Source organism: Saccopteryx bilineata, chromosome X, assembly GCF_036850765.1.
Source record: "Saccopteryx bilineata isolate mSacBil1 chromosome X, mSacBil1_pri_phased_curated, whole genome shotgun sequence".
Classification (NCBI taxonomy): domain Eukaryota; kingdom Metazoa; phylum Chordata; class Mammalia; order Chiroptera; family Emballonuridae; genus Saccopteryx; species Saccopteryx bilineata.
In genome coordinates this window covers 106644993-106657136 of record NC_089502.1, presented here as the reverse complement: position 1 = coordinate 106657136, position 12144 = coordinate 106644993, and positions in this window count along the sequence as shown.

The window sequence follows — 12144 nt, the reverse complement described above, 5'->3', positions numbered from 1 at the left end:
GGGCCGCGAGTTTGAGACCCCTGGACTACAGTATATTGTGAATGAACAGGTTTTGTACTAGGTTTTGAATGAAAATAGAAAGAAGACTTGGATTTCCTCCCCCACACCTGTGAGGAAGAAGGTAAACAACTAGCCAGATGCAGAGGAAGGGAGGAAAGATTAAGTGGCCTTTTCCTTTCCTCTTTCTTTCTCCTTAATGGGTGATTTGCAAACGTTTATCTTCTTAGGTCAGGTAAGCCTTGAGAATTCAAATTTTAAAGACAAAAGGCAAATTATTGTCCTGGATAGGAATTTTTTTGCCATCACTTGATAACCCCCAACCTTGGGCTCTCAATATGTGTAATGATGTAAGTATTTGTTCATGTATTTATGGCAGTTATATTACATGTCCTGAGAGGGACAAAATGGAATTGTGTGAGATTTCCCATTTTACTAAGATTAGCATACAATTTAAAACGTATGTTGATTTCTTAACCTCTCCACTGAATATTTTCAGACTGCAGTTCAACTCGGGGACCTGACATCATAGAAAGTAAATAAGGGAAACTAATGTAAACACAAAGGAAGACAGCAATGGTGGCTGTAAGGTATTTTTCCCCGCCGAGAAGGAAGGAACGGGTCAGAGCCACACAGTGTGGAATAATAAACGGCTTTATTGAGTATAGAGCGCACTTCCCGCCCAGCAAGGTTCCCTGGCCCCGAGGAAAGAAAGATGGAGGCTAGGGAAGTTGCAGGGATTAAACCACGTGGGAGATATTTAAAGGGTCCCTCTAGGGAAGTGGAGCTACTATGACGTGGTGAAATTTCACTGGCTGGCAGACTGATCGCTTCTTTCCAAATGGTTCCTGGGAAGCTTCCTTTGGCGGGCTTGATTGTGGGCGGTCCTAGCCAAAGTGGGCGGGTCTGAGTTCCTAAGTCACCATCCCTCTATCCACTGACCTTACATTCTGACCTTTTGTTTTAAATAGAAAAAGGGGCGCCGTTTATTTGTCTTGCTACTTTCTGCTGAATAGGGGCATCGTGGGGAGGGGGAGATCGGAAGGTGGTGGATTGGAGGAGTGTTAGGAGGAACATCTGTGTGGCCTTGAGTTGAGAAACTTTGCGGATGCGGTCCCACTTGTTGCAGAACCCTGGGTTCTCCAAGTCCAGGCCGTGTCCTAGGAGTTTGAGCAATGCACTCACGTGGCTGGATTGGCCTTCCATTTGGGCGGCTTGTCCTCCACGTAGAGGCACTGAGGAAAAAACCTGTTGCCCAAAGGGGCAATCACTCCGCCAGTGACTGGGCTGCTTGCAGTCAGGGCAAGTCTCAGTGGGCAGCCGCCAGCAGGGGCCCTACCAGGACCAGTGGTCCTGCTTGTCACACTTAAAGCAAGCTGCTGGTGGCTCTGCTGGTCTCAGGGTTGCCACAAGAGTCGGGGTTTGGAGCGTTACCTTCTGCTGCATGGGGGCCTGGCGAACAGGCCTGTTTCTACTAGTTGGGACCATTAAAAACTTTAAATGCCGTGTTGACAGTTTCTGGATAGGGGTTTGGGGGATTGGGAATAAGAGGAGGGGGGTTCGTGTGGAGCCCGGAACCCAGATCCTGCAGGATAAATCACTGGAGCCAAAGGCAAGACAGGGCAGGAACTTCCTGTAAGAAAATTGGGGTTGGACGTCCTGAAAACCGGTGTAAGAGCCAATGCCAGGCTGAGAAAAGCCTGACGGAGGCGGGACTAGAGAACACAGTGAAGGGAGGGGCCCCTGGCCAGCAGGGGAGGAGAAAGAGATGGTACCAGATGGCGAATAAGAAACAGGTTTTTGCGAAGGGAGGGGAGAGAGAGTTTGGAGTCCGCGGAGAAGGAAAGATTAGGAGTAGAGGTTTCAGGTGAGGTTTCTCTGGCCAGAAAAAGGCCTGCGCAGTGGAACAGGCAGCACAGAGATTCAGGACAGGTGCGCAAATAATTAGGAGCCGTGTATGTAAGAGATTTCCAATCAGTTCCCAGCTTTTTTGGCGATAGTTAAATTGGTGAGGGTGTTAACACCGAAAGTCCCTTCAGGAGGCTAATTCAGTGGGTTCTGTGGCCTGGCCACAGCGGAGAAGAAGAACAGTTTCTTCTTCCTTAGGGAGGGAGATTCCTGTGCGCTCACAGCTGCCCTCAGTTCTCGGAGTGGTCAGACCTGAGTATTAGCGTCCTAAAAACTCAAGGTTCAGCCACGGATGAAAGTGGATGTGCTTGGGGAGGTCTCCACAAGCACACGCTCACTTGGACGGAAAAGAGTTCCCTGACGTAGCTATGGTTTCGGACAGGAAGTCTCGGAGGAAAGAACTGAGAGGAAAGCTGGACGCAGGGAACTTACCGCACCATGCGCTGAAGTGGGTTGGAGATCGAAGATCCTGGTTCTTTCTCCTGGTTCTTTCTCGGAGGGGAAGGGAAAGGAGTGGTCCTTGCAGACTTCTAACTCCTTCCGGGTTTTCGGCACAAAAATGTAAGGTATTTTTCCCCATCGAGAAGGAAGGAACGGGCCAGAGCCTCAAAGGATGGAATAATAAACGGCTTTTTTTTTTTTTTTGGTATTTTTCCGAAGCTGGAAACGGGGATAGACAGTCAGACAGACTCCCACATGCGCCCGACCGGGATCCACCCGGCACGCCCACCAGGGGCGACGCTCTGCCCACCAGGGAGCGATGCTCTGCCCCTCCGGGGCATCGCTCTGTCACGACTAGAGCCACTCTAGCGCCTGGGGCAGAGGCCAAGGAGCCATCCCCAGCGCCCGGGCCATCCTTGCTCCAATGGAGCCTCGCTGTGGGAGGGGAAGAGAGAGACAGAGAGGAAGGAGAGGGGGAGGGGTGGAGAAGATGGGCGCTTCTCCTGTGTGCCCTGACCGGGAATCGAACCCGGGACTTCTGCACGCCAGGCCAACGCTCTACCACTGAGCCAACCGGCCAGGGCCTAAGCGGCTTTATTGAGTACAGAGTGCACATCCCGCCTGGTAAGGTTCCCTGGCCCCGAGGAAAGAAAGATGGAGGCTAGGGAAGTTGCATGGATTAAACCACGTGGGAGATATTTAAAGGGTCCCTCTAGGGAAATGGAGCTACTATGATGTGGTGATATTTCACTGGCTGGCAGACTGATCGCTTCTTTCCAAATGGTTCCTGGGAAGCTTCCTTTGGCGGGCTTGGTTGTGGGCGGTCCTAAACAAAGTGGGCGGGTCTGAGTTCCTACGTCACCATCCCTCTATCCACCGATCTTACAGTGGCCACAAAAGACAAAAGCTACAAGACATACAGAAAACACATAATGAAATAGGAAAAGAAATTCCTTCCCTATCAGTAAATACCTTAAATATAAATGCCCTAAAATCCCTAATGAAATGACAAAGATTTTTGGAATGGAATTTAAAAATGATTTTTCTACGTGCTTTCTATTAGAGAAGCACTTTAGATCCAGGGACATGCTATATAATTATCATTATATATTGTTGGAATCCACGGGAGTCTGAAAGACCAGAGTAACAGGCTTTATTGAAAGGAGAAAGGAACCCTACTGGGCACTTCTTGGGGAAGACCAGCACAGGTTACAGACTAGAGGGGAATTATATAGTGTTTTGGAGAGCCTGAGGGGATACTGAGGCAAAAGTTCTGGTATATTCCCTTTTATGGTTTTAGGATTTCAGCTTTCTGGAATGCTCCTTCTTGGGGCAGGTTGACCAGATTCCTGGAATTCCTCTGTTGCAGGGGCGATAGTCCAGTAAGGGTGAGGTCTGACAGATAAGCAGAACATCAAGAGGGCAGTTTGGAATAGACATATCTATCATTTCTCAAACCTGTGGTTACATATAAAAAAAAAGGCAGTTGTTAATTTTATAATATATGGTGAGGGGTGACGAGGAGAAAGAGGAGAAAAAATTGGAAAATTCTTGCTTCTTCTGGAGAGAACTCAAGAAGGGAACCTTGCCAAGCCAAGTCCCTCATCCAGTTAAGGAGGTCATCAGTTTCCATGCTGTGAGGTTTGAACCAGGTGATGTCCTAGAAAACCTGATTGAGGAAGTAAAAAAAAAAATTGCGAGGTAATAATTGTGAATTGCTTGCTGCGAGTGCCGAGTGGACAGAGTGACATGGTGCTACACGGTCTCCTGGATGAGCCTCATGAGACGTGCTAGTCTGGTTCCTCTCCAATGGGAGGACATGTGGAGATTTTTAGAGACAGGGAACCTGTTGGTGTAAGTAAGTTTTAGAAGGTGCTGGGGTCCAGCCCCGGGGGGGATCCAGGGGTCCCACAGGAGGAGATGGCGTCGGCGAAAATCGAGTGAGAGAGCCGAATTCTTTTCTTTCTCTTTATTCTCTAGTTAGCATTTACTGCCAGGCATCTCTCTCAAATGCTAGTACAGCTTCTTTTTTATACACACACACCAAGTTACAATTACATGGTATTAATCATTGTTTCTGTTTCACTATGTTTACATGTTTCCAGATAACAGTTAATTTATATCTATAAACTACAAATCAGGTGGCAAATCATTCAAAGTACAACTACAAAATAACTTGAATAGCAATAACAACATTGGTGAAAGCTTTTAAAGGATTAGTACTAACTAATAACTCAACTTTACTGTTGTTGTGAGTCAAGGGGCAGAGAGAGATTAACAGACAAAATCATTAAGGACTAGCAAAGGACCACTGCTTGCTCAGGCAAATGGCCTTGAGTTCATGCAGTGTCCTAATTTTTCTCACAAGACTTCAAAAGGCTTGCTTATTAAGAAATTGTCATAACATCAAGAGTAACTTTTGCTTAAAGATATATAGAGTGCACCTGCAAGATAGCTTAGTAGCAACATAATATCAGAAGGCATTAATTGCTATTGCTTCTATGGATGCCCCCCCATATTCCTCTCATTATCTATCTGAAGAAAGAATTTTGGGGAGTATACAAACCTCATGAGAGTGTCTCACTGAGAAAGCCCAGCAACTGCCTTCAGTCATAAAACAAGTCTCTTAGCAAAACATTCTTTTCTTGCCGACTGCACTCCCATCCAAGGCCACGCAACAGGACACTTCACTACACTTTACCTAAGATTCTAATGTCTAGTTAAACTTTATTCATTTACTATATTCATACACTAGTTAAGTTCTAACTTTATTCTTTATAATGTGATTAATAAGAAGAAATTCTCCTACAAACTTAACCCTTTATGAGGGATATTATGGCCAGCCTCTTATATTTATGAGCCCAGTTCAAGGGGCTTACAGGCTTTTCTGTGGAACTTACACCTTCTGTCTCATTTCCAAAGAAATTACTACAAATCTACAGGGAAAGCACGGCACTATTATCCCTGTGCCACAAATAATAGCACACACCCAGAAAAAGGGGGGATATAAGGCCAGATTAATTCAAAAAGTCAAAGGGGGAAGTATCGTTGTGTCCTTCCTTTGTGGTGACTTTGTCAACCCGCAGCCATTGGTCTTTACTGTGGTGACTCTATCTTCTTTTGCTGTGACTTTGTCAACCAGCAGTTGTGGATCTTCTCCTGCTGTGACCTAGTTAGCCAGCATTAGTGGATTGGCTCCCGACAAGAAGGACTGAATATGTGTGGTTTAAAAGGAAGGGGGTTTGGAGAACATTCAATAGGGAACTTCTGGGGCTGAGGGGCGGCTTCTTCCTGCTGTCATCCCTACCTATTTGATATTTCCCTCGTGAAGTTCTCCTTGGTGTACTGGGGATAAGAGTGTAGGAGCATTTGATTGTAGGTAATCCTAGAGATTTCTCTCATCCAGGCCTGTAGGAACTTGATAAAGAAGGAAGCAAATATTTGGATAAGGAGTGTTATATACTGGGGTGTGTGTATGTGTGTGAAAGTTCTTCCATGGTAAGTTACAAATAAGTTTTCCTGGCAGCCCTGGAGAGAGCAGTTAGCTTGAGCTAAAAGAAGTGTTTCATGTTTGTTTGTAGGCTCTTCTTCAGCCAAGATGACCCACCAATCTTGTCCCCTTACTATGTGAAGGGTAGAAAGACTGAGAAGCATTAAGAGGTGAATGCTATTTATTCTCCTAGTTCTTCAGGGATATGGGAGAGCTTTAGGGTTAGGGGACTTGTAGGGGTTGAAAGATACGATTTAGGAGGTTTGCTGATAATAGGGTTTCAGATTTTTCTGTTTCGCGAGGGCAGGTTTCAGGGTTGGTGTGTAGGGTTAGGGAGATTTTTCCAACTTTCTGATTAGCAAAGGTCTGCATGCGGTTCTGTAAGAAACTAGTGAACAAACATAAGAGGCAGGGTCCAAAAGTTAGAAAAATAAATAGGAGAGTGAGTGGACCAATGAAAGGCAATAGTCAAGACACCCAGTTTGTATGAAACCACTGATTCCATGTTTATGAATTCGCTGGGCTTCAGAGAGAGAGATTGGGAATAAGACAGGGCAGTGGCCAGTCCCCCTGCCCCTAGACCTGCTTTTGTAGAGATTTCTAAAGCAATAAGAAGAGGGATTACTTGTACAGCTCGTTTGGTCCTTAGATTGACGGGTAGTGTATTAGGAACTGGAAGAGGCTCATGCGGTGGGATTAGGTTGATATTTGGGGTGAGATAGATTAGGGTACAGGTTTCTGTCCAATTATTAGGGAGACACATATAGGTGTTGGTCCCACACAAGTAGAAAGCCTCTGATTGGGTGAGGCAGGTTGAGAGGTGAATAGAGAATAGTAGGACAAGGGGTCGGTTTTGTTTCTCTGTTTCTGAGCTCCAGATGGTCAGGGTGGAGGAAAGAGTCTCCCCATAAGTGGGGAGAGTAGAGGATTGTTAGCTAGGGTGATTGATTAAACGTTCTTTGAAAAACCCGTTTTCTGATTGTTCAAATACTTTTTTCTCTGTACAAACTTCATACAACCTGCACAAACCTTCTACAACTTACATAAACCTTCAACTTTCATACACTTTCTTATCCACAAATAACTGGCCTTCATAACAACTTGCTTTTTCCTTTTTATTTCAAAAGTATTTCTATACCTTATACCTTCTATTATCAAAACCATACAATTCCTTTCTAGTCAGAACTCTTGATTTAAAAATCTTTAACCTTGCCTGACCTGTGGTGGTGCAGTGGATGAGACATCGACCTGGAATGCTGACGTCGCTGGTTCCAAACCCTGGGCTTGCCTGGTCAAGGCACATATGGGAACTGATGCTTCCTTCTCTTCCTCCCATCTCTCTCTCTCTCTCTCTGTCTTTCTCTCTCTCTCTCATCTCTCTAAACTGAATAAATAAAATATCTTAAAAAACATAAAATCTTTAAAAAAAATCTTTAACCTTTCGTGACAATTAAGTTGACTTTCTTTTTATCCTAGTTTCCCTTTTCCCAAAGCCTGATTAAAAGAGTCCTTAGTTTTTCATATATTTGCCATACGTAGACCAACCAGCTACAGGTTTGTGGTTGGCAGGGGTCCCCAAACTTTTTACACAGGAGGCCAGTTCACTGTCCCTCAGACCGTTGGAGGGCCGCCACATACAGTACTCCTCTCACTGACCACCAATGAAAGAGGTGCCCCTTCTGGAAGTGCAGCAGGGGCCAGATAAATGGCCTCAGGGGGCCGCATGCGGCCCGCAGGCCGTATTTTTGGGACACCTGGAGTAAGGCATGCCATTTTTCTATTATAGCAGCAGTGAGAGTTGTCGGGATTACAGTGTGTGGACCTGTCCACATGAGAGTCAGTCCCTGGGTGATGTAATGCTGGAAGCGCCTCTTGGACAGTCTTTGAACAGTTTGCTGACTTACCTATAAATCCTGCAAGTGCTTAGAGAAAGGGTGGTTACATTTCTATACTTTGCAGTTAGAGTTTAAGTCCTAGTGACTACTGCTTCTAGCTGGAATTAGCAGCAGGTCCCTGTCTATAATAAGCATGGGGCATTGAGACAAGAGAAATAAAGGAGATACTATACATTAAATAAAGTAACAAAATCAGACTATCAATACCCACAGTAGAGATCTTGGAGGGATAAATAAAATTCAAATATTTAGGCAAGGCATAGTAAATGGCCCTTGTGTTTACAAAAAATGAGATCACCTTATCTACTATCTGGAAGAAATACCTTAGGCTCGTGAACGATGTCCTTGGGCCTTCAGTGGCAATTCCCAGCATGCTGGGCAAGGTCAGGTCACTGGTAGCTGGAGCAGGCCTAGAAGAGACTGAACCTTCCCTCTGTGGAGAAAGGGGGCAGCTTACCTTCTCGTGTCCCTCTTTCCACAGCACAGACATGTAAACTGGTGGGGCTGGCAAGCTTGGCAGGCTTCAGTTCAATGACCTTTCTTTCCACTCTTGAAGTAGGGCCCTGATAGAATATTATGAAGCCCTTTAGGGTACTGGAGCCTTCAAGAGTGTGGGCTGTTTCTGAACCCCTGGGTTAAGACAATCCAGGTAAATTGCTGGGCTGCATTAGTGTCCAGGTAAAGGAAAACAGAAAGTAAGAGTCAGGGTGTAGAGGAATGGTAAAGAAGGAATTCTTGAGGTCTAGGATCCTGAAGTGAGTGGTGTTTGAGGGAATGTGTGACAGTAACTTGTAGAGATTAGGGACTACTGGATGGAGGAGAACTATTGCCTTATTGATTAGATATAAGGCTTGTACAAGGTGATAAGCCCCTGAAGGTTTTCGAACAGGACGGATGGGGGTATTGCAGGGAGAGTCTGTGGGGATGTGTAAGCCTCCTTTAAGAGGTGGGTAATTATTGGTTTAAGGCCTTAGAAACAGACATGGTTACACATTAAACAAAGACTTCACATATTATAAATTAAGGAATTTAAATGAGTGTGCTTTACTTGTTTCAATTAAAATTATACTAGAGATATTTTCTGACAAAGAGACAGGACAGATTACTTACTCACATAGTTTAATAGAGAACTCTGTTTTTTAAGTTTTTCAAGATGGCAGGGAGTTGCCAGTGTAGAGGGGAGGAAGAGAGAAAGGAGATGGATGGATAGTGTGAGCAGCTGGATGGAAAAGAAGGAGGGTCAGAATCTGCAGGAGGAGGTGGTTAAAGTATTGCTGTGGCACTACGTGTTCAGAGGAGTCAAATAAGATTTAGAGCTCTGAGGAGGGGGGGTGAGGAGGAAAGAGGCACAGTCACAGTTTGTAAAGAGGGAGGAGGGGTCAGAGAGGAGACAGACAGAATTGCAGTTTGTAAGGAGGGAGGAGGAGTCAGAGAGAAGACAGACAGAATTGCAGTTTGTAAGGAGGGAGGAGGAGTCAGAGAAGAGATAGGTACCACAGCAGGAGCCACAGCTTCTAAGGAGGGGGGAAGGGATGAATAACACAGTGGAGAAGGGAGGGGGCTCTTGGAGGGAAGAGATTCCAGTGGAAAAGATTTGCAGAGGGACCAGAGAGGGGTCCTGAGAGAGGGGTGCCCTCAGGGGTCAGGCAGGAGAAGGAGAGAGTTGGGAGTCTGCGGAGAAGGAAATATTAGGAGCAGTGGTTTTAGGTGAGGTTTCTTTGGCCAAAAATGGCCTGTGTGTAGAACAGAAGGTACAGAAATTAAGGACAGGAGAGAAGGGAGAAGAAAAGCCTGCACGTAAGGAATCTGTGATACCCTCCCCGTCCTGTGGCAGAAATTTTCAAGATCTCTTAGGATATTGTAATCAAATGTCCCATTTTCAGGCCAATGGGAGTCATTGTCTAGTCTGTACTGAGGCCATGCTATGTTACAGAAGAAGATTAATTTCTTCAGTTTGAGGTCTGAGAGACCGAGTTTGGTGAGGTTTTTTATGAGACATCCTAGAGGGGTCTGGTCGGACGGCTTAGACTCTGAAGAGCTGTGGAGACAGGTGAGCAAGAGGTGGCATCCCCACCTTTTGTCACTGTTCCAAGAGGAGAGAATCTCCATGTGGGGGAGTCGTCACTGATAGAGGTCGTCACCACCTGTCAGGGAGCTCCAAGGATGAGAAGTCCGAGAGAGTGGAGAGGTTTGGCTAGGCACCTAGTCTTCCCTGCAGTCCACTGAGACTGAAAGTCAAACCCATCAAAACGTGAGGTATGTCAGGGAAAACCATCCGACCAGGAAAGGGTGTTTGGAGAGAAATTTAGACGCCAACCGGGGACGGGGAAGGGAGAAACTCCTTACCTTTCTGGTCCAGCAGGTGTTCAGAACAGGGTTAGACTGCCAGCCAATCGACCTACAATTACACATCCAAACAGAATCAGGGAGTAAACCCGGGACGAACTGCCACTGCCCATTGCTTCCCTGGTTGTAAGTTTGGACAGCAAAGAGGGATCGTCCAGGTGCTTAGTACCCTGTCCTGGGTTTCGGCACCAAATGTTGGAATCCATGGGAGTCTGAAAGACCAGAGTAACAGGCTTTATTGAAAAGAAGAGTAGAACATTGCTGGGCATTTCTCCCGGGGAGAAGAGCACCAGTTACAGACAAGGGGCAAGTTATATAGTGTTTGGGAGAGCCAGAGGGGATACTGAGGCAAAAGTTCTGGTATGTTCCCTTTTATGGTTTTAGGATTTCAGCTTTCTGGAATGCTCCTTCTTGGGGCAGGTTGACCAGCTTCCTGGAATTCCTCTGTCTCAGGGGCGATAGTCCAATAAGGGTGAGGTCTGACAGATAAGGGAATATCAAGAGGGAAGTTTAGGCCCTGGCCAGTTGGCTTGGTGGTAGAGCGTCGGCCTGGCGTGCGGAAGTCCCGGGTTAGATTTGTGGCCAGGGCACACAGGAGAGGCGTCTATCTGCTTCCCCACCCCTCCCCCTCTCCTTCATCTCTGTCTCTCTCTTCCCCTCCCACAGCCTACGCTCCATTGGAGCAAAAGATGGCCCGGGTGCTGGGGATGGCTCCTTGGCCTCTGCCCCAGGTGCTAAAGTGGCTCTGGTCGTGACAGAGCGACGCCCCGGATGGGCAGTACATCGCCCCCTGGTGGGCATGCTGGGTTATCCTGGTCGGGCGCATGAGGGAATCTGTCTGACTGCCTCCCAGTTTCCAGCTTCAGAAAAATACAAAAAAAAGGGGGGGGGGATAGACTTTGGAATTCACGTATCTATCATATATGATATTTTATAAATATAATTTTTTTTTCTTTTTCTGAAGCTGGAAACAGGGAGAGACAGCCAGACAGACTCCTGCATGCGCCCGACTGGGATCCACCCAGCACGCCCACCAGGGGGTGAAGCTCTGCCCACCAGGGGGCGATGCGCTGCCCCTCCGGGGCGTCGCTCTGCCGCGACCAGAGCCACTCTAGAGCCTGGGGCAGAGGCCAAGGAGCCATCCCCAGCGCCCAGGCCATCTTTGCTCCAATGGAGCCTCGGCTCTGGGAGGGGAAGAGAGAGACAGAGAGGAAGGAGGAGGTGGGGGTGGAGAAGCAAATGGGCGCTTCTCCTATGTGCCCTTGCCGGGAATCGAATCTGGGTCCCCCGCACGCCAGGCCGACGCTCTACTGCTGAGCCAATCGGCCAGGCTTATAAATATAATTTCTAACATAGTTATATACTATATCATAGTATAATATTAATATCACATATATATGATTATGCAATGTGTATATAGTCTTTGGTCTATTTTCCACTCTTTAAGTGTGAAAAAATGTATACTTTTTTCCCATATAGTCAGCTATTTGAGTTCTGCAAACCATAAAGTAAATGGGCCACGTGGCAAATTTTTGTAAAATAACACTAAATTATAGAGCATGTAATGTTATTAAACCTGAGATTGTCTGGCTATTTAAAACTGTACATTACAGAGTCCAAAAGAATTTCTCATCTCCGATTTCACCCAATGACCAACTCTCTCCTGTACTATCGCTACAATCAAAGCCACATTTGCATAACAATTTCAGCAAGGAAGACAATTCCATATTTTATCTCAATATTAGGGTAAAACTTTATCTCATTTATGGTATTTTTTATTCCTTGGAAATGTCTCTAATTCCCATTTGGAGCTTTTCTGTTGCTGATACATGAAGAGAGATGACAGCGTAGACGACTATTGGTTTCACAGATTTTTATTGGAATTAAACTGTTTATTCTTAAACCCATAGAACTAAAATGAAGATAGTCCTTTGTGATCATTTCTACATTTGAAAGGTTTTCATTTCTGTTATTCGTCACCTTTCTCGTGTTTAATAGTAGGGCCATTAGATGAAAAGAAACATCAGGAGTTTTCAAAATGTGACTATATCTTTATTGACAAGATGA